Here is a 23,254-nt window from a genome sequence, read left to right on the forward strand (position 1 = left end):
AGCATACCATTTCCAGCTAGTTCGTTGTACTCTCCGCAGAAAAATTCACAAATACGTAACAGGGGACCAGTTCAGAACTATGTAGGCGAAATGTCGAACCGAAATTTCAAGTTTCCACGGATTTTATGGGAGCAAACTGGTTGGTCTTCGTTTTAATCTTGGGTAATCTCAACGATCTCCCTCCCCCCCCCCCCCCCCCCCTCGGGGAAACTACAGTCGTAATTTTTCCCGAGGGCATGCAGCTTTACTGTATGGTTAAATGATGATGGCGTCCTCTTGGGTAAAATACTCCGGAGGTAGAATAGTCCCCCATTCGGATCTCCAGGCGGGAACTACTCAGGAGGACGTTGTTATCAGGAGAAAGAAAACTGGCGTTCTACGGATCGGGGCGTGGCATGCCAGATAACTTAATCGGGAAGGTAGGTTAGAATATTTAAAAATGGAAATGGATAGGTTAAAGTTAGATATAGTGGGAATTAGATAGAATCAAAAAGGGGTAATGCAGGAGTAGGCTTAACAATGAATAAAAAAATAGGAATGCGGTTAAGCTACTACAAACGGCATAGTGAACGCATTATTGTGGCCAAGATAGATACGAAGCCCACGCCTACCACAGTAGTAAAAGTTTATATGGCGACTAGCTACGCAGATGACGAAGAGATCGATGAAATATATGATGACATAAAAGAAATAATTCAGATAGTGATGGGAGACGAAAATGTAATAGTCGTGGGTGACTGGAATTCGATAGTAGGAAATGGAAGAGAAGGAAAAGTTGAAGGTGACTATGGAATGGGGGTAAGGAATGAAAGAGGAAGCCGCCTGATAGAATTTTGCACAGAGCATAGCTTAATCATAGCTAACACCTGGTTCAAGAATCATAAAAGAAGGTTTTATACATGGAAGAAGCCTGGAGGTACTGACAGGTTTCAAATAGGTTATATAATGATAAGACAGAGGTTTAGGAACCACGTTATAAATTATAAGACATTTCCCGGGGCAGATGTGGACTCTGACCAAAATCTATTGGTTATGAACTGTAGATTAAAACTAAAGAAACTGCAAAAAGATGGGAATTTATGGAGATGGGACCTGACAGAACCAGAGGTTGTAGAGTGTTTCAGGGTGAGCAATAGGGAACGATTGACAAGAATGGGGGAAAGAAATACCGTAGAAGAAGAATGGATAGCTTTGAGAGATGAAATAGTGAAAGCAGCAGAGGATGAAGTAGGTAAAAAGACGAGGGCTAATAGAAATCCCTGGGTAACAGAAGAGATACTGAATTTAATTGATTAAAGGAGAAAGTACAAAAATACAGTAAATGAAGCAGGCAGAAAGGAATACAAACGTCTCAAAAATGAGGTTGACAGGAAATGCAAAATGGCTAAGCAGGGATGGCTAGAGGACAAATGTAAGGATGTAGAGGCGTATATCATTAGGGGTAAGATAGATACTGCCTACAGGAAACTTAAAGAGACCTTTGGAGAAAAGAGAACCACTTGCATGAATATCAAGAGCTCAGATGGAAACCCAGTTCTAAGCAAAGAAGGGAAAGCAGAAAGGTGGAAGGAGTGTATTGAGGGTCTATACAAGGGCTATGTTCTTGAGGACAATAATATGGAAATGGAAGAGGATGTAGATGAAGATGAAATGGGAAATATGATAATGCGTGAAGAGTTTGACAGAGCACTGAATGACCTAAGTCGACAAGGCCCCGGAAGTAGACAACATTCCACTAGAACTACTGATAGCCTTGGGAGAGCCAGTCCTGACAAAACTCTACCATCTGGTGAGCAAGATGTATGAGACAGGGGAAATACCCTCAGACTTCAAGAAGAATATAGTAATTCAAATCCCAAAGAATGCAGGGGTTGACAGATGTGAATATTACCGAACTATCAGTTAAATAAGCCACGGCTGCAAAATACTAACACGAATTCTTTACAGATGAATGGAAAAACTGGTAGAAGCCGACGTCGGGGGAGATCAGTTTGGATTCCGTAGAAATGTTGGAACACGTGATGCAGTACTGATCCTACGACTTATCTTAGAAAATAGATTAAGATAAGGCAAACCTACGTTTCTAGCATTTGTAGACTTAGAGAAAGCTTTTGACAATGTTGACTGGAATACTCTCTTTCAAATCCTGAAGGTGGCAGAGACAAAATACAGGGAGCGAAAGGCCATTTACAATTTGTACAGAAACCAGGTGGCAGTTATAAGAGTCGAGAGGCTTGAAAGGGAAGCAGTGGTTGGGAAGGGAGTGAGACAGGATTATAGCCCATCCCCGATGTTATTCAATCAGTATATTGAGCAAGCAGTAAAGGAATCAAAATAAAAATTCGGAGTAGGAATTAAAATCCGTGGAGAAGAAATAGAAACTTTGAGGTTCGCCGATGACACTGTAATTAAGTCAGAAGCAGCAAAGGATCTGGAAGAGCAGCTGAACGGAATAGACAGTGTCTTGAAAGGAGGATGTAAGATGAACATCAAGAAAAGCCAAACGAGGATAATGGAATGTAGTCGAATCAAATCGGGTAATGCTGAGGGTATTAGATTAGGGAATGAGACGCTTAAAGTAGTAAAGGAGTTTTGCTATTTGGGGAGCAAAATAACTAATGGTGGTCGAAGAAGAGAGGATATAAGATGTAGACTGGTAATGGCAGGGAAAGCGTTACTGAAGAAGAGAAATTTGTTAACATCGAGTATTGATTTAAGTGTCAGGAAGTCGTTTATGAAAGTATTTGTATGGAGTGTAGCCATGTATGGAAGTGAAACGTGGACGATAAATAGTTTAGACTGAAAGAGAATAGAAGCTTTCGAAATGTGGTGCTACTGAAGGATTCTGAAGTTCAGATGGGTAGATCACATAACTAATGAAGAGGTACTGAATAGAATTGGGGAGAAGAGAAATTTGTGGCACAACTTGACTAGAAGAAGGGATCGATTGGTAGTACATGTTCTGAGTTATCAAGGGATCACCGATTTAGTACTGGAGGGCAGCGTTGAGGGTAAAACTCGTAGAGGGAGACCAAGAGATGAATACACTAAACCTATTTAGAAGGATGTAGGTTGCAGTAGGTACTGGGAGATGAAGAAGCTTGCACAGGATAGAGTAGCATGGAGAGCTGCATCAAACCAGTCTCTGGACTGAAGACCGCAACAACAACAACAAACAATCTCAAAGATTATCCCCTTCTGCTGCCAGTAACAGTGGTCTCGAAAGTTTTGCATCTTGGACGGAATATACACAAAACTGTATCTTAATAAATGGCCCTGGCAAAACAGATGATGTCAGTGGACAAGCATAAGAACGGCTAAACAAGCCTGGTTGGATCAGAATACAATATTCAGCATTAGTTGCTTGTCTCCCTTTAGCTTACATTACGTGACAAGGGAAAACCAACCTTTCTCGTGGAAAATCCGATGGACGCTGGATCTCTCGAGACAGTTTTCACAGAGTCACTCTCAAATGTATATAAATGTTTGGACCAACTAACACTGGATTCAGTTCATTCCTACATCAGGCTCGGAACTGTTATATTAGAATCCATAACACGTACGTCACCTTACTGTGTGTGTCTGCGAGTTCTTTGGCAACCACTGTAGTTTGTCTTATTTTCTGTTCCAGTTGGTACTCCGGAAGAAAATAATGTCGCCATATGAACTCTAATTTCTCTGATTTTGGTGTCGTAGTCATTTCGCGAGACGTATGTGGGGCCTTAAGCTCTCGAAATTCCAACGGAAAGCTCTTAGTGATGCACAAAGCCCCTCTTTAGTGGAGCCGCCAAATTGCTCTCGAGCTTGCGAAACCAACATCTGACGAAATTCCCCCCCCTCCCCCCCTCCCCACTCACACACACAAACTGCTTTATTTCTTCCCTGTCCTTTCTAACAATCAAACACGGTAGTTGGTCCACACTGGCAAGCAATAATCAAGAAATCCTGCTGCGATGGTTTTGTGACTGCACTACATTATTACATTGAATCTCACGTGGAATCCTCCGATCCTGCAACTATACTGCTGCTTTCATATGGTCAATGCTCTTTACGTTTCTTCAGAGGGGTACTCACCGATGCTTTATCTTTGTTGCCCTTTTAAGCAGTGGACCGTCAGTCGTGAAACCAGATCGTTACGTTTACATACGTAGAGAAATTTCCGGTGTCTTCAATAAGTGTTTTTCGTTCCCTTCTGCACCAAGAACGTAACCAAGATCTGGAATGGGCGGAGAGCTCAGATAAGTTTCGAAAAAGAGGAAGATCTGGAGGGAATAAAATACAAGTTAGTTAATTCAGCCACTCTTTGCTAACACTTGTTAACGCGACGCGTTACCGCAGCACGCTGGCATCATAAGATTCCATTGCAGATACATGTACATTGCGTGCCCACCCTGCCCGCCAAATCATTTATTTATACAGAAAACAACAGCGATTCTTTCACTCTTTCATGAGGCACCCCTGATAATACCCTGGTCTGTAATGAACACTCGCGCTCAAGGACAACCCACTTACGGGGTTCAATTACTTAAGAAGTCTTCGAGCCATTCACATATCTGTGAACTTATTGCATTCGCTCGTACCTTCGTTGACAGCCTGCAATGGGGCACCGTGTCAAACGCCTTCCAGAAATCATCCATAGTTCGCAGTCTGTCATGTGATAAAAGGGCAAGCTGAGTTTCACACGAGCGATGCTTACAATAACCATGTTGGTTTGTGGACGTAAGTTTCTCAGTCTCAAGGAAATTTACTGTATTCGAACTGCGAATATCTTCAAGGATTCTGCAGCAAACCAAAGATAGGGATACTGGTCTGTAATTGTTCTGGCCCGTTCTTCTCTCCTACTTACATATCGGAGTCATCTGCGCTTTTTTTCCACTCGGTTGGGACTTTGCTCTGGGCGAGAGATTCACAATAAATGCAGGCCATGCAAGGGGCTGGCAACGGCCTTACCGCAGAGCATACGCCGGTTCCCATCAGATCACCGAAGTTAAGCACTGTCGGGCGTGGTCTGTACTTAGATGGGTTACCATTCGGGCTGCAACGCGCTGTTGCCATTTTCCAAGGTGCACTCGGCCTAGTGATATCAACTGAGGAGCTACTAGATCGAATAGTAGCGGCTCCCGTAAAAGAACATCATAACAACCGCCGGTGTGCTGACCACACGACCCTCCAGCTGAGGATGACACGGTGGTCAAATGGTCCCGATGGGCCACTTGTTGCCTGAAGACGGAGTTCTTTTTTTACGTAAGGGGCTAGTGCCGTATTCTTTTTAAAACCTAACTGGTTCAAAATGGCTCTGAGCACTATGGGACTTAACAGCTGAGGTCATGTCGCCTAGAACTTAGAACTACTTAAACCAAATTACCCTAAGGACATCACACACATTCATGCCTGAGGCAGGATTCGAATCTGCGACCGTAGTGGTCGCACGGTTCCAGACTGAAGCACCTGGAACCGCTCTGCCACTGCGGCCGGCAAAACCGAACTGGGATTCCATCTGGACCTGGTGACTTATTTGCTTTCAAATCTTTCAGTTGTTCTACGTCAGGGATTCTTACTACCATGTCGTCCAAACGAGAGTCTGTCACCGGTAAGATGAGATATGTTTGTATGGTTGTGCTGCGTGAACGACTTCTCCCCTGTGAAATTTTGAAAGCTCGGCTTTCGTTTTGTGATCTTCAACTGCCACACGAGACTGGTCAACAAGGGACTGAAAGGAACCCTTAGACCCGCTTAGCGATTTTACATAGGACCAGAATTCGTATGGGATCTGTGCCTGATCTTTTGCTAAGGTGCGACGGTGGTAGCTGCTGTATGCTTCGCGCATAGATGTTTCCACACACGCACGAATCTCTGCTAAATTCTGCTTGTAGGAATTTGTGCGTTCTCTTTTGAAGGTCCGACGTATTCGCAGCTAAAATGTCCAAGAAATTTCCATTGTGCTTGGGCTGCCGAGGTAGCTGCGTGTTCAGAAACCGTGTTCGAAAGTATTTCACACGACTGTCTGTACCTCCGAAATAAACCCATAGACATCATGGCCAATACACGGCAAGCTATAATCGCATCCAACTAGTAATGCATAATCTGGGTGTTTACGCGCTACTGACCGTAGACATTCTTTGGCTGATTCTAGCAGCAGAATCGGATGACCGGTAAAAACATCCAATAATTAACTTGGTATAACTTCACTGTCACACTCAACTTCGACCTCAGTAGAGACAATAATTTTGTGGACTGTAATGAACAATCCCCGCCCTATGGCCTCTAATCTGTCTTTCCGATGTACATTAAACGACTCGCTAAATATCTCAGAGTTGTGATGTTTAAAGCTTTCCCGACTATCTCAGAGTTCTTCAATTTGGATTTCAGCCAGCTCTCGGTACCAAAAATAATCTGAGTGTGAGAACTTACCTGGAGGGCAGTAAGTTCTGGAACTTTATTACGAATACTTGGGCAGTTAACTTATAAAATTCTGACAGTCGAAATTTTTTTACTCTGAACACTGTCAGACTTCCCTTGCTGCGTATCGCCTGTTGACGGTTTATCAGAGCTCCTCAAACTTGCACCTAGCCTTAAAAACCCTCATTTTCACTCCACAACTACTCTGCTACCCGATTAGCTGCTTCATTTGCGTAATGCACCTATCAAGGGGACTGCTACAAATGCCCACATCGCCGGCCGGAGTGGCCGAGCGTTTAAAGGCGCTACAGTCTGGAACCGCACGACCGCTACGGTCGCAGGTTCGAATCCTGCCTCGGGCATGGATGTGTGTGATGTCCTTAGGTTAGGTTCAAGTAGTTCTAAGCTCTAGGGGACTTACGACCACAGCAGTTGAGTCCCTTAGTGCTCAGAGCCATTTGAGCCAAATCCCCACATCGTAACGCTGGTCTAGAAATCTGCTGCCAAGAAAGTCACAGAGTCGCCAAAACCTTTGGCTGAGACCCTCCACTCGGCTCCAAACGAAAGGACCCCGACCAACTCTGCGAACGATGCTGCAAATTGCGAGCTCTGCTTGCACACCGCGTGCGGTCCCAGCAGTCTTGTCCACCTTCGCCAGCCGCCTGCACGAACTGAGGATGGCCTCAGAACCCATGTGACAGGAGTCGTCGATTGTGACGTGAGCCACAACCTGCAGAAGACTGCACCCCGCAGGCTTGGTAACCGCAGGCATGGACGCCTCCACATATCGGATGATGCCGTCCGGCAGCAGACATGGCGAGTGCACATTGGCTTTCTTTCCAGCCCTGAACCACGTCTGCCTCAGAGACTTCACGATGCTCGTAACGTTGGAGCTTCCAATAACTGGTAAACTCCGTCTGTGCGTCTGGTCGGACCCCGTTGAAGGAGCGACCACCTGTCCACTCACACGGGGTGAGTGGGCGAGGCCAGGCAGCTGGTCTCCACACTGGCGCACCGCCTCGAGCGACGCGAGCGCGCTGTCATCCGCCGCTCACCCTGTGGTGAGGGCCGATGCACCACGTCGGACGCAAAAGGAGGAGGTTCGGAAGCGGATCCCGTGGGCAAAACAAGCTACACCTGAGGTGTCCCTTGTGGCGCGCCAGACTCTCCGCCACTGCTATACCCCCAGGCAGCAGCCTGAAGAGACTGGCCGTAGCCAAAAGCGCATTCAGCCGTTCACCAACTCTGGGCAGCTCCTCCTGCGTCCGCGTACAGGTTAGCGGTGCACTGCGGAAGAGTGCATTAGTCATCGCTTCTGGTCTCGTTGGAGACAAGATTTGTACCTCTTCTGTGAAAGAGTCACTATCAGGTAAATCGACAATCAGTAAAGAAATGCAAGACAAATTCTCCCGCACAGATTTTGTTGCCACCTTGTATGTCTACCCTGTAGGTCTAAAGGCGAAGAATTTGCTGAGTTACACACTTGTTAGTGCCTACTTTTTCTGCTTTTGTCAACTGTGTTGGCGTTATTGTGGCACTGAACGATTAGTTAACTTGGTTTCGCTATGTATCTACCTCTACTGCTACGGTTTCATTCTTTCGTGGCAGTCGTGGAACTTTACTTCAGTATGACTGCGAAATGAACATAGACCGTTTCGAAGCTGCTAATTAATGACAATTTGGGATATTTTGTGTTATTCAAATGGTTCAAATGGCTCTGAGCACTACGGGACTTAACAGCTGAGGTAATCAGTCCCCTATAACTTAGAACGACTTAAACCTAACTAACCTAAGGACATCACACACATCCATGACCGAGGCAGGACTCGAGCCTGCGACCGTAGCGCTCGCGGGGTTCCAGACTGAAGCGCCTAGAACCGCTCGGCCACACCGGCCGGCCTTTGTGTTATTAAAACAGGCTTTTTTTCGTAACGTTAGCACAATAAGTTGTAATTCAGTTTTATTAGTAAAGTGCTTACCAAACAGGGTCCATTCGTTATTTTAATGAACACACCGGCAGTATAGTCTCCCACATTACTTAAAACAGTTGGACGGAGTTAGGATGGTTTTCGATTTCACCTCTGTAGGGAATATGTTGGTAGCGCTTCGTTTCCTTGTGTGTTATGCTACGTCAACAGACAGCAAAGCTGTCGAGTCTATCTCTGTGCATTTCTCAGACCAGATGACATTTCTTTCAGAGGTCTGTTCCAGTGTCTACAGACACGGGATCGTTCGTAAAAGTCCATAAGATAGCGGCAGCCCTCACAGAGTTCGCACGGATATAGTGCAGTGGACGTTGCGACGAGTAGAAGACGATGATAAAGAGGTATGCGATGGACGGAAAGCACACCCTCGTGGTCAGTTCCGCACCCTGCACGAAGTTTATTATCTCTATCACCTACAGTTTGTGTTGACTGTCAGCCCACGTGGTCACGATACCATGTTCTTGTTTCGCCGTAGGTTTCACTCCTCGAATTTTGTTCAGCGACCTCTCGGGATTTACGCAAAGTGAGATAGTGAATTACAGCAATGGCTGCGTGTGGCAGGATGGAAATTCTGGATCGATCATGGAAGCGAGGCATCAATGGGAAACATGCAGGTGCGATTTCTGCCAGACGGATTACCCTCGCTGTTGGACAACATTACCCTCCGCGAAATTTTTGCTCGACAGGGTACCACCACATTTTCTACGTCTCATATGACAGATGCACACAAATAACACAGATATTTATTGGTGCCTTTTAATTTGAGGAGGTCCAGTTCCATCCCCACCCCTCGACGAACTGAGTTTAATCCATTAGATTTCTGGGTATGGAGAAATTGGCGTAATCCGTATCCATCGATAACACTGAAGTCTTTCTTTCATGTTTATGAACATATCCGAGGGCATTCATTTGTGCCTGCACACGTTTGTGATTCTTTGAGAAGGATAGATGAAGGACGTATCCCAAACAAACAACAGAAACAGTTGTGTCTTACTATATATGTAGTATCATAGATTAACACACACGTGATGTTTGTATCGAAATACTACGGTCATTCGAAACCACAAACTATTTTAATATATTTTGCATACAACACGAGTGATTAGTACTCGCTCCAACATGTTTTGCGAAATGTCGTAACCAAATATTCTATGTATTTCTTAATATATATAGTGCCAAGGCTTGGTTTCTAACAGACAGTAAACATTGTGGACGTTAACCAGGTGATATCTTGTGATAGCATATGTGTTAGATGACGATCAGTTTCGCTTTAGGAAAAGTAAAGGCACCAGAGAGGCAATTGTGACTTTACGGTTGATAATGGAAGCAAAACTAAAGAAAAATGGAGACATGTTCGTAAGATTTGTCGAACTATAAAGAGCGTTCCACAATGTAGAAGGGTGCAAGATGTTCTAAATTCTGAGAAAAAAGTGATAAGCTATAGGGAGAGGCTGTTGTATATAATATTTACAAGAACCAAGAGGGAATAATGAGACTGGACAACCAAGAACAAAGTGCTCGGATTAAATCCGTTGTCAGAGAGGGATGTAGCCTTTTGCCCCTACCGTTCTCGCTTCCCACGCCCGGGTTCCCGGGTTCGATTCCCGGCGGGGTCAGGGTTTTTCTCTGCCTCGTGATGACTGGGTGTTGTGTGATGTCCTTAGGTTAGTTAGGTTTAAGTAGTTCTAAGTTCTAGGGGACTGATGACCATAGATGTTAAGTCCCATAGTGCTCAGAGCCATTTGAGCCTTTCGCCCCTACTGTTAAGCCTGTACATCGAAGAAACAATGATAGAAATAAAAGGAAAGTTCAGGAGTTGAATTAAAATTGAAGGTGAAAGGATATCAATGACACGATTCACTGATGACATTGCTATCCTGTGTGAAAGTGAAGAAGAATTACATGATATGCTGAATGGAATGAACTGCCTAAACCGAAGAAAGACGAAAGTAATGAGAAGCAGCAGAAATCAAGACAGCGGGAAACTTGACATCAAGATTGATGGTCACGAAGTAGACGAAGTTAAGGAATTCTGTTACCTAGGGAGCAAAATAACCAATGACGGACGGAGCAAGGAGGACATCAAAGGCGAAAAGGGCATTCTGGCCAAGAGAAGACTACAACTATCAAACATAGGCCTTAATTTGAGCAAGAAATTTCCGACAATATACATTTGGAGCAGAACATTGCATGGTAGTGAAACATGGACTGGAAGAGAAGAGAATGTGGTACTACAGACAAATGTTGAAAATTATGTAAGGTATGCTGCGGTTCTGCGCAGATTAGAAGAGGAAAGGAATGTGTGGAAAACAGTGACAAGGAGAAGGGACAGGATGATAGGATATATATTAAGACATCAGGGACTGATTTCCATGGTACTAGAGAGAACTATAGACAGCAAAAACTGTAGAGGAATACAGAGATTCGAATACATCCAGCCCCTTATTGAGGACGTAGGTTGCAACTGCTACTGGTTGATACCGGAGAGAGATTCGTAGCGAGCCGCATGAACCAGTCAGAAGACTGATGGCTCAAAAAGACGAAAACAGAAAAATATAATAAGCCCAAATTCGTTTAATGGTAAAAAATTACTTGTCCTAACAACAAAAGTACCAAGAAAGGGAAGGGTGAAGAAATGAAATATCTTGCGTTATGAGGAAATATGATTTATTTCAAACACTAGAAAATTGAGTCAAATTTACAAAGAATATCGTAGAATGAAACCACTTATGAGAATTGCGTTGCGCTTCATCTGGCACGGATATAAGCTCTCTCCCGATTGGAAAGGATGCAATAAAGCCGTTATATCCTCTGCTGACGCAAGGAGCCCACTACTGTTGTAAATGGCACTTGTTGTCTCACGTACTGGCGCTGAGACGGAGGGGACGTCCGACCTGGTCCAATACATACTCTATCAGGAACAGATCTGGGGATCTTGTTGGCGATGGCAGTATCTCAGCATCACTCACACAGTTCACAAGACACGTGCCGAGTCTGATCGAGCGTTGTCCTGTTCACAAACGACACCAGGCTACTGTCGTGTGCAGGATAAAGAGTGAGGAAACAGGATGACCTTCACGTTCCCTCAGTCAAAGCAGCAGTGACCTGAAGTCGTACACCAGCAAGACGCCGGGAGTAACACCGCACTATCCCTCCAAGGTACTGGAACAACAGGGTCTCTCCCCGGTTCGCCGCCATGCTCGCCGACGATGGTCATTCGGATCGGTCCTGAGCGGCGATTCGTCGCTGAACACGATGCGGCGCCAATCGTCAGCAGCCTATCCTTCCCGGTCACAAGACGACACCAAAAGCAGCCGTTCGTGTTGCGGTGTAAACGGCAGCCTGGGGCGAGTGCGACGTTAATTATTTGGTCCGGGCTCCACTTGTTTCCGCCCAATAGTGAGGGATGACAGGGAATGTATCTGGGAGTCTTTTACTTGTTATCGGATGGTATGTATAGGCGAGAATCCTCCCTTGTGGTGATCGTCTGAATGCCTGACGAGGAATTTGCCTGCCTCATGTACTCACGCTGTCTAATATAGGGTCTCTGTCTCACACGAATAACTCTGAAATCTGGGTATCACACGATATGACCAGCCGATCAAATGGGGACTACAATCACGCTCGATTCAAACTCTACCAGAAGCTCATAATACTGTCTCACACGAGTGTGCGGCATCTCCGCGTCCTTCACGGTAACCACTGAACATCTGACATGATCGCATCCTCTACAAATCCAACTAGGCCTTTTAACAACATAGAACATGAACAACACAGATGCACTCCCCTCGCCGTTCCTCCACAGAGGACTACAACTGCTATCATTTGTCTACCCACTGATGGTCTACGAAATAACGCTGAATTGCGACCATTCCATCTGGTTCCTTCACATTTTCTTTTTTAGGCAGTCTATTACTGCGACAAAGCGTCCTGACGGGGCGCAACGGACGAATTCACGAACACGGGAACTCGTGTCCTGAACATCAGAATACTTTAGACACTTGCTAGCAGCGAAACGGAAAGGTTTATTTACAATGACACTTTTTTGATATTTATTATACACTGAAGAAAAAATGTCACAGCACCAAGAAGGAGTTGTGCGACATAAACACAAGTTGGTAGGCGTGTTTCTACAGCTGAAAGATGATGTCTGTTCCAATCTTGTGCCAATCGCATAAGAGTGGCGCTAGTATCGCCGCTATGGGAATGGAAATCGAGTTTGTTTCAGATACACGCTGTAACAGTCATCAGCCTTTTAAGTTACCTTTGAGAGTGGATGTGGTGATTTGATGTAAGTGTCCAATGCCTTTAAGGCGACAAAAACGCCGTTATCGACACCTCACTGAGTTTCAACGGGGTGGTGTAACAAGGCTGCGAAAAACTGCGTGTTCCTTCTGAGATACTGGAGAAAGAGAAAGACTTGGCAGGAATGTAGCCACTCCATATGGTCTCTGGCAGCGGAAATCACGAGAATGTACGATCGAAAGAAGACCGGGCTCCGGACGGCCACGTTGGCACTATCGAGAAGGAAGACCACCGTGTTCGGCGTATCGAGCATGTGCTGCAGCATTTGAGCTGTAGTTTGAACCACAGCGACACAAGCAAGCGTTACAAACCGGTGCCTTCAAGGTCAGCTACGAGAGAGGCGTCCTGTAGCGTACATTCCACTGACCCAAAACCGCCGCCATTTGGGGTGGCGACCGAGAGCTCTTTGGAGATCTGTTGTGTCTCCTGATGAAAGCGGGTTCTGCATCGTACCAGTGACGGCAGTGTGTTGGTTAGGGGGAGGAAAGTTGCGGACCTTTAACTAACATGTCTGCCTGCTAGACACGCTGGAGTTCTGGACCGGGATGCGATTTCATTTGACAGCAGGAGTATTCTCCATGCACCACGACTGCAAATTCGAAAATTCAATTGGTGACTGGAACTGTCCTGATGGCACTTCTACATCTACATGATTACTCTGCAATTCACATTTAAGTGCTTAGCAGAGGGTTCGTCGAACCACAGTCATACCATCTCCGTACCATTCCACTCCCGAACAGCGCGCGGGAAAAACGAACACCTAAACCTTTCTGTTCGAGCTCTGATTTCTCTTATTTTATTTTGATTATCATTCCTACCTATGTAGCTTGGGCTCAACAAAATATTTTCGCATTCGAAAGAGAAAGTTGGTGACTGAAATTTCGTAAGTAGATCTCGCCGCGACGAAAAACGTCTTTGCTGTAATGACTTCCATCCCAATTCACGTATCATATCTGCCACACTCTCTCCCCTACTACTTGATAATACAAAACGAGCTGCCCTTTTTTGCACCCTTTCGATGTCCTCCGTCACTCCCACCTGGTAAGCATCCCACACCGCGCAGCAATATTCTAACAGAGAACGAACGAGTGCAGTGCAAGCTGTCTCTTTAGTGGACTTGTTGCATTTTCTAAGTGTCCTGCCAATGAAACGCAACCTTTGGCTCGCCTTCCCCACAATATTATCTATGTGGTCTTTCCAACTGAAGTTGTTCGTAATTTTAACACCCAGGTATTTAGTTGAATTGACAGCCTTGAGAATTGTACTATTTATCGAGTAATCGAATTCCAACGGATTTCTTTTGGAACTCATGTGGATCACCTCACACTTTTCGTTATTTAGCGTCAACTGCCACCTGCCACACCATACAGCAATCTTTTCTAAATCGCTTTGCAACTGATACTGGTCTTCGGATGACCTTACCAGACGGTAAATTGCAGCAGCATCTGCGAACAACCTAAGAGAAATGCTCAGATTGTCACCCAGGTCATTTATATAGATCAGGAACAGCATACGTCCCAGGACGCTTCCCTGGGGAACACTTGATATCACTTCAGTTTTACTCGATGATTTGCCGTCTATTACTACGAACTGCGACCTTCCTGACAGGAAATCACGAATCCAGTCGCACAACTGAGACGATACCCCGTAGGCCCGCAGCTTGATTAGAAGTCGCTTGTGAGGAACGGTGTCAAAAGCTTTCCGGAAATCTAGAAATACGGAATCAACTTGTGATCGCCTGTCGATAGCGGCCATTACTTCGTGCGAATAAAGAGCTAGCTGCGTTGCACAAGAACGATGTTTTCTGAAACCATGCTGATTACGTATCAATAGATCGTTCCCTTCGAGGTGATTCATAATGTTTGAATACAGTATATGCTCCAAAACCCTACTGCAAACCGACGTCAATGATATAGGTCTGTAGTTCGATGGATTACTCCTACTACCCTTCTGAAACACTGGTGCCACCTGTGTAATTTTCCAATCTGCAGGTACAGATCTATCGGTGAGCGAGCGGTTGTATATGATTGCTAATTAAGAAGCTATTGTATCAGCGTAATCTGAAAGGAACCTAATCGGTATACAATCTGGACCGTATCAAGCGATTTGAGTTGCTTCGCAACCCCTAAGGTATCTACTTCTAAAAAACTCATGCTAGTAGCTGTTCGTGTTTCAAATTCTGGAATATTTCATTCGTCTTTCCTGGTGAAGGAATTTCGGAAAACTGCGTTCAATAACTCCGCTTTAGCGGCACAATCGGCGGTAACAGTACCATCGGCACTGCGCAGCGGCGGTCAAATCGGTTATTGATGTGACAGCATTTCACATTTGCAGTTGCTTATGTCAAGCTTTCACTAACCAGGGATCTTGCAATGTTAATCACTTAAATACTGTATGTTACCTAGAGAAATGTATTCCCAAAATTTCATTATAATACGTTAATTACTTTTTGGTGCTGAAATTTATTATCAATATATATTTTTGATTTTATTTCATTTATTGATATATTTAACGTGTAAAAATTACAGCTGTCGTGTCCTCTGTTACTTCTAAGCAGGAATTCTACATACTTTGCAGTCGTTATAACAAGCATGCTGCAAGCGACATCTAATATACAAAATTATAAGACATTAGCTAATTGCTACAGAGCAGAAAAGAAAAATTACGGTTTACGTTTCTTCGTGAGAAATAAAACATCTGGAACAAGTCACAAGAATCTTCAGATCGACGGAGGACGGTGATGAGACGACCTAAGTTCTCACTCTTTGGAGTAAGTTATTATCTAACATCGCAAACGCTACCTATAACAGTTCAGTCACGGATCTAAATAACTAAATTTTGCGCCAATGAAAGCAATGATGATGTACTTTTTTTACATTCCTGTAGCTGTTGCACACAAACCACTTATCTTGCTGCCTGTAAAAGCTACGTTTTAGTGTTTTAAACATAATCAATAAATAGGATTAATGTAAATTAGTTTCTTCCACGTAAAGAACTTCTCTGACAGCTCTAGAATAGCTCTCTACAAACTACAAAGCCGGACCCAATCCTGTTTGCACTGTATAATGACGTGGAGGAACATTCTTCTTGCAGATATATCAACTTGACTTTATCCAAGGAGGACGCAGGTGTCGTGTCTTAAACCAAAAAATGTTAATCGGCGACACCTGTCGAGAGATGAAACGCACCGCGAAACATTTTACGTAAGTTTTACAATCGCAGATGCATGACGTACGTGATTCATGACAAGTTTAGATCATATATATTTCCTGCAAAGGGCATTGTCAGATTGTAACGTAGCACATTATTACGTGATGTCACCTTGCATTGAAAATGTAGCTTGCGTGTCACCTTGCTTTGAAAATGTAGCTTGTGTAGAGCCGGGAGGAGAGGAGATTCTGATTCTCACGCTCACACAGCAGACGCTGGCTACTGGGGCGAGCGAGCAGTGTACTTGACTATTGCTGTGTGCAATATGTCACACACACTCTCTATGAATCTGAAGAAGTACTATTAAATATTAATCGACCTTTTTCATACTTAGTGTACCAAATTCTATGGATAAAAGAAAAACACTGCTAAAATTTCAAATCAATACCTTCAATACTTTCAGAGATATTAATTTTTACCTAAATTACGTAATAACTGCTGGATATTGCTTATAAAATTTTTCCATGGTTCTGTATTTCAGAATTCATGAACAACTTGATGGTGAATTAGGCGAATGTCAAGGAGGCTTTCGCCCAGGATGAAGCAGTCCTGATCAAATTATTAATCTCAAATGGATAATGAAACATCAAAGGCTCAGGAACAAGAAGCTAGTGATCACCTCTGTCGAGTTTAAAAAAGCCTGCGATTGTATCGATCGTTATTGTCTACTGTCAATTCTTAAAGAATTTGGTTTACATCAAAAACTTGTCAACCTCGTTGCAGCCACCCTTCGAAATACCAAAACTAGAGTAAGGTTCTGAAATGAATTCTATGAACTTTTTGAGATTGATACTGATCTTCGACAAGGCGATGGGCTGTCTCCATAATTGTTCAACTGTGTGCTGGAGAAAATCATGCATGAATGGAACAAGATACGCCCACCATCTGTTAAGATTAGAAGAAAAATTTGACTTAACTGCCTTGCATTTGCAGATGATTTGGCGCTGTTAGCAAACGATATTGATGAAGCAAAAGCTCAACAACTAGAACAACTAGAACGATTAGCGGCAAAGGTTGGATTGCAAATTTCGTTTGAGAAAACAGAAATGATGCCCAGCTTCCCAGTTGACACATCCCATATCATACTCCATAATGGTCAAAAATTAAAGTAGTAAAAAAGTGTAAATATCTTGGTGAGATTATTGCCTGGAATGCTAATGCAGTCGAGACTTTTGCCTAGTTCATTAGTGTATAAAGAAAATCCATTATTGATACAATGTGGAAAAGGAGGATTGCTTTTTTCGGCCCTATATCTCGCCTACCAAATACTAGAATCCTGAAGCAACTTTTTGGCTACTTCTGGAACAGTAAACCAGAAACATCTTGATTAAATACGTACAAAGTGATATGGATGAATTGAACATCACCAAAAAACCAAATTCAGCACAAAGAAGAGAAGCTGCTACTGAAGAACAAATACACACAGCTGACATTCAAACAATCAGAACGGAAGAAGTATGTCATACCTGGAGAAGAACGAGCAGCCTGATCTAATGAAGAAATTTTGGGAAACGAAGAAACTGATGACGTCTAAGACCTAAACTTAATCATTGTAGACTCTGTTTGATTTTAGTGTTCCAGTGTGGGCGTAAACGATGTAAATAAATAAATAAATAACTGTGCTGCCAATGTGGAAGCGAGCTAGGGTCTGTAATGTATTCATCTATAGTACCAATTGAAACACCAACCAAGAGGATAGGTTCATGTAATTTTCTGCAATTTAGTTTCATTGTCCCCAATCTCTGATGTATTTAACAGTACATTGGAAAATTACTATTTCATTGGATTTTGGTTGTGTGAGTGTTTTGGAGAGACTAAAAGAGTCAATGCTATTTAGCTGATTTTTCGTCGACGCTGCTTTTCTCCGCTAAACCAGCATCTACCATCGCAGAGTGAAGGGGTGGACTACCTGAAACCTATCCAGGTAGGTGAACTGATTGTTTAAAGGATAGTGAGATAGCAGCCCAGTCTCTGTGACAGGTAGTATAGCTTGTGTTTAGTATTGTTACCAGACCCAGTAGAGTATGCAAGAGGTGTGACCAGCATTAGGCGTTGAGTGATCACTGCGAAAGAAAAGGACATGTCGCATAACCGTGTGAGACAGCGTTGTCAGTACGTGACATAATTTTGAAGCTACTTCATTAAGTGTGTACCTCAGCCACCTGATCGAATAATGTAATATCCTATTGGGCATTCGAATGTGACGACGACCCAGAGTTGGACTGAATGAAAATGTGAGGGCAACCACACACGTCAAGGTTCTGGTCAACCAAGTCTAGCCATCACAGATAAGGATCGCCGAACAGTGCACCGAGCACGTCATAACCAGTACACATCTGTGCCTGCCATCCGAGGCCAAGCGATCAACTCCCTGTGACATTTTGTGTCATCTCACATCGGACTGTGGAATTACCCTCCCACACGCAGGCTGCCGTTATCACCACAACACAAATCGCTGCATTCGCACTGGCGCCGTGACTGAGAAGCATGGGGGTGGTGATGAACGGCATCACATGGCGTTCACTGGTGAATCTTGGGTCTGCACTGCTCTGGACGACCATCGTCGGCAGGCATGGCAGCGCCATGGCGAGAGGTCCTGTTCATCCAGTGTTTTGGAGAAGCACAGAGGTGTTACTCCTGGCGCTATGCGACAGCGTAGTGGTGCCATTTTTCCGGAGGATAACGCGCACCCACAGGAAGCACGTGTATCTATGGACTGCCTGCACGATGGTGAAGTACTCCTATGGACAGCAGAATCCCCAGACGTGTTTGCGAAGAACATGTGTCGGGCCATCTTTTACAACAGGTATGGGCCTTCGGGGAAGGATGCAACGCATTTATGACTCCTTTCAGAACCGAATGAGTGCATTCATCCAAGCTAATTGTGGTGCAATATCATATTGATAAGAGGTCTTATACTGGAAAGTTGTTTGTAAATGTGGCTCGATGTTTTAATCGCTGAATTTAAATTACATATTCGCAACCACTGAAGGTTAATTTCGTTTTCTCATCCACTTCTGAGTGTTTCATTTTCTTATGTGAGGCAGTATAACATTTTTATGGTGCATCTCCTGGCTCTTTAACATAGAGATCTGCCCTCTACTTTAAATGACGTTCAAACAAATGTATTGATACCTTAAGAGTTTTGTGATTTGTCGAATTTGTTTCCAAACGTTTTAGGAGATAAGTAAATAAATAAATGCCGTGTGACGAGGGCCTCCCGTCGGGTAGACCGCTCGCTTGGTGAAAATCTTTCAATGTGACGCCACTTCGGCGAGTTGCGTGTCGATGGGGATGAAATGATGATGTTTAGGACAACGCAACAGCCAGTCCCTGAGCGGAGAAAGTCTCCGACGCAGCCGGGAATCGAAGCCCGGCCCTCAGGATTGACAGTCTTTCTCGCTGACCACTCAGCTACCGGGGCCGGACCTTTAGGGGATGTTCTTAATGTATTAATAGTGTGGCTGGCTCAACCATGTTTCTTGTAATTGGTTGCCAGTCACATGCCAGTGCTACTGTTTAGCTTCTCTGACGTTTTCCTTCTATTTTCTTTCAATGAGTAGTACATTTCACTATTTCTCCTTTGTTGTACGGCATGTGATACGGACTGACTGTGTGGACCAACGTGAGTGAATGAGTGTAATATCGAAAATGCAAATAAAATTCCTTCTGCACCATCCAAAATTTTCCGGCGTTTAATATCCGTTGATAATCAGTACTGTACTGCTGCTTCAGAGTATGTAAGCTTTATTACAAAAACTGTAGTTACTGTGTAATGGATGTAATAGTGTATTTATTTCTGACTGTACATAACTGATTGTAACTATAATGTAAATATTCTAAATTGCTGGGTAATAGCCTGGGGAACTTTATTTTAATGTATCGATAGCAACGACAAAATGAGAGTATCTGTGCCGCTGTTTGTCTTTTCGTATACAGAGTCTCAGTGTGATGAAAAAGTGCAGTGTGAAGTTATGAGCTTGTCTGTGTGTGTATGTGTGTGTGTGTGTGTGAGTGTGTGTGTGTGTGAGTCTGAATTCCTGAACTCCTGATGTCATCGGTCCCTAGCCTTACACTGTACTGTGCTAAGAAGAATACACACACACTCTGGCCCGAGGGAGGACTCGAACCTCCGGCGGGAGGGGCCAAGCAATCAAGTGACATGACGCTTCTAAAGGTGGTGCCAAGCTATGAGTGCGCCAGTGCATACGGGTCAGATTCGCTAATCCGCGAGTATTGAGAGTAAGTTAGAGTGGACAGGCGGAGGAAGCTGCAATTCGAACTCTAGCCAGTCCCATAATTATCCGTGGCTATGGAGACGGCAAGGGGATTCTCAACTAGCAGCATTGTCGTCGGCTACATTCTTCGTCGTCCACACAGCTACGAGTACAACATCATAACACCGTAAATGACAAAATATAAGTAACCTTGTAGTGCCATTACCCAGTGACATGTCTTTCACAAAGTATGGCTAACTTAATAGTTAAAACTTGTAGGTCACCTGTGTTATCAATGTCGTCAGACATTATTACCAAGCAGGGTCACTTTCCTGTCCATGCAGTCGCGAGTGTTATAAAAATATGAAAACACATTAACTACTTATTTCCAGTTTTGCTTGTTTGGTAATCACCAGTTCCAGTTTAAATTTTCTGTCTCAGTAACTGTTCATTCTTGTGTTTCATAGCAGAGGCTTAACTAATTTGCAACTCTATTAACTTCATTCACTTAAAGTAACTTAAAATTTCATTCGCAAAACTAGTATCTAAAGATACAGCACAACTTAAGACTGCGCAGTTTCATTTATTCCGCATTTAGCTGGTGACTTCTGCTGGCTTGGTACGTGTTTTGTTGTTACTGTAAAAGTGAAATCAGTCGTTCATTTGCTTAAAGTAAATTGACTTCAATCTTTCAATCATATTTTACATAAAAAAGTTTTAGTTGCATTTATTTAACAAGTAAATTCATTTACCTTTATTTTCAAACTTTAGTATTTCAGAATAAGCAACTGCAAATGCTTTATGAGTCATTTAGTTTCTCGTGAATTATTGTGTCGTGGAAGGAATCTTATGTTCCCACGCCAGTGATTATCTGCTTAAATTTATTTGCCATTACATTTCTTAAGGATCTAGAGATTCATTTTGCTAGCGGGCTGACGACCATTTAATTATAATCAGTATTTTTTGCGTATTATTTCCTTTGTATTAGATATTCGGTGGTACCCTTTCTTATATACACTCCTGGAAATGGAAAAAAGAACACATTGACACCGGTGTGTCAGACCCACCATACTTGCTCCGGACACTGCGAGAGGGCTGTACAAGCAATGATCACACGCACGGCACAGCGGACACACCAGGAACCGCGGTGTTGGCCGTCGAATGGCGCTAGCTGCGCAGCATTTGTGCACCGCCGCCGTCAGTGTCAGCCAGTTTGCCGTGGCATACGGAGCTCCATCGCAGTCTTTAACACTGGTAGCATGCCGCGACAGCGTGGACGTGAACCGTATGTGCAGTTGACGGACTTTGAGCGAGGGCGTATAGTGGGCATGCGGGAGGCCGGGTGGACGTACCGCCGAATTGCTCAACACGTGGGGCGTGAGGTGTCCACAGTACATCGATGTTGTCGCCAGTGGTCGGCGGAAGGTGCACGTTCCCGTCGACCTGGGACCGGACCGCAGCGACGCACGGATGCACGCCAAGACCGTAGGATCCTACGCAGTGCCGTAGGGGACCGCACCGCCACTTCCCAGCAAATTAGGGACACTGTTGCTCCTTGGGTATCGGCGAGGACCATTCGCAACCGTCTCCATGAAGCTGGGCTACGGTCCCGCACACCGTTAGGCCGTCTTCCGCTCACGCCCCAACATCGTGCAGCCCGCCTCCAGTGGTGTCGCGACAGGCGTGAATGGAGGGACGAATGGAGACGTGTCGTCTTCAGCGATGAGAGTCGCTTCTGCCTTGGTGCCAATGATGGTCGTATGCGTGTTTGGCGCCGTGCAGGTGAGCGCCACAATCAGGACTGCATACGACCGAGGCACACAGGGCCAACATCCGGCATCATGGTGTGGGGAGCGATCTCCTACACTGGCCGTACACCACTGGTGATCGTCGAGGGGACACTGAATAGTGCACGGTAAATCCAAACCGTCATCGAACCCATCGTTCTACCATTCCTAGACCGGCAAGGGAACTTGCTGTTCCAACAGGACAATGCACGCCCGCATGTATCACGTGCCACCCAACGTGCTCTAGAAGGTGTAAGTCAACTACCCTGGCCAGCAAGATCTCCGGATCTGTCCCCCATTGAGCATGTTTGGGACTGGATGAAGCGTCGTCTCACGCGGTCTGCACGTCCAGCACGAACGCTGGTCCAACTGAGGCGCCAGGTGGAAATGGCATGGCAAGCCGTTCCACAGGACTACATCCAGCATCTCTACGATCGTCTCCATGGGAGAATAGCAGCCTGCATTGCAGCGAAAGGTGGATATACACTGTACTAGTGCCGACATTGTGCATGCTCTGTTGCCTGTGTCTATGTGTCTGTGGTTCTGTCAGTGTGATCATGTGATGTATCTGACCCCAGGAATGTGTCAATAAAGTTTCCCCTTCCTGGGACAATGAATTCACGGTGTTCTTATTTCAATTTCCAGGAGTGTATATACTAAGATGATATCTGTTCTTTCGGACATGTCCGAAAGAACAGATACCATCTTAGTTTATACAGGGTGTTTCAAAAATGACCGGTATATTTGAAACGGCAATAAAAACTAAACGAGCAGCGATAGAAATACACCGTTTGTTGCAATATGCTTGGGACAACAGTACATTTTCAGGCGGACAAACTTTCGAAATTACAGTAGTTACAATTTTCAACAACAGATGGCGCTGCAAGTGATGTGAAAGATGTAGAAGACAATGCAGTCTGTGGGTGCGCCATTCTGTACGTCGTCTTTCTGCTGTAAGCGTGTGCTGTTCACAACGTGCAAGTGTGCTATAGACAACATGGTTTATTCCTTAGAACAGAGGATTTTTCTGGTGTTGGAATTCCACCGCCTAGAACACAGTGTTGTTGCAACAAGACGAAGTTTTCAACGGAGGTTTAATGTAACCAAAGGACCGAAAAGCGATACAATAAAGGATCTGTTTGAAAAATTTTAACGGACTGGGAACGTGACGGATGAACGTGCTGGAAAAGTAGGGCGACTGCGTACGACAACCACAGAGGGCAACGCGCAGCTAGTGCAGCAGGTGATCCAACAGCAGACTCGGGTTTCCGTTCGCCGTGTTGCAGCTGCGGTCCAAATGACGCCAACGTCCACGTATCGTCTCATGCGCCAGAGTTTACACCTCTATCCA

The 23,254-nt window shown here is 44.5% G+C and overlaps 1 pseudogene; it reads left to right on the top strand.

The window, feature by feature from the left end:
• The first annotated feature begins 4,936 nt into the window (after window positions 1–4,936).
• On the top strand, window positions 4,937–5,054 carry LOC126476066 (5S ribosomal RNA; annotated as a pseudogene).
• The last annotated feature ends 18,200 nt before the right edge of the window (window positions 5,055–23,254 follow it).

The sequence above is a fragment of the Schistocerca serialis genome, chromosome 4, assembly GCF_023864345.2.
Source record: "Schistocerca serialis cubense isolate TAMUIC-IGC-003099 chromosome 4, iqSchSeri2.2, whole genome shotgun sequence".
Classification (NCBI taxonomy): domain Eukaryota; kingdom Metazoa; phylum Arthropoda; class Insecta; order Orthoptera; family Acrididae; genus Schistocerca; species Schistocerca serialis.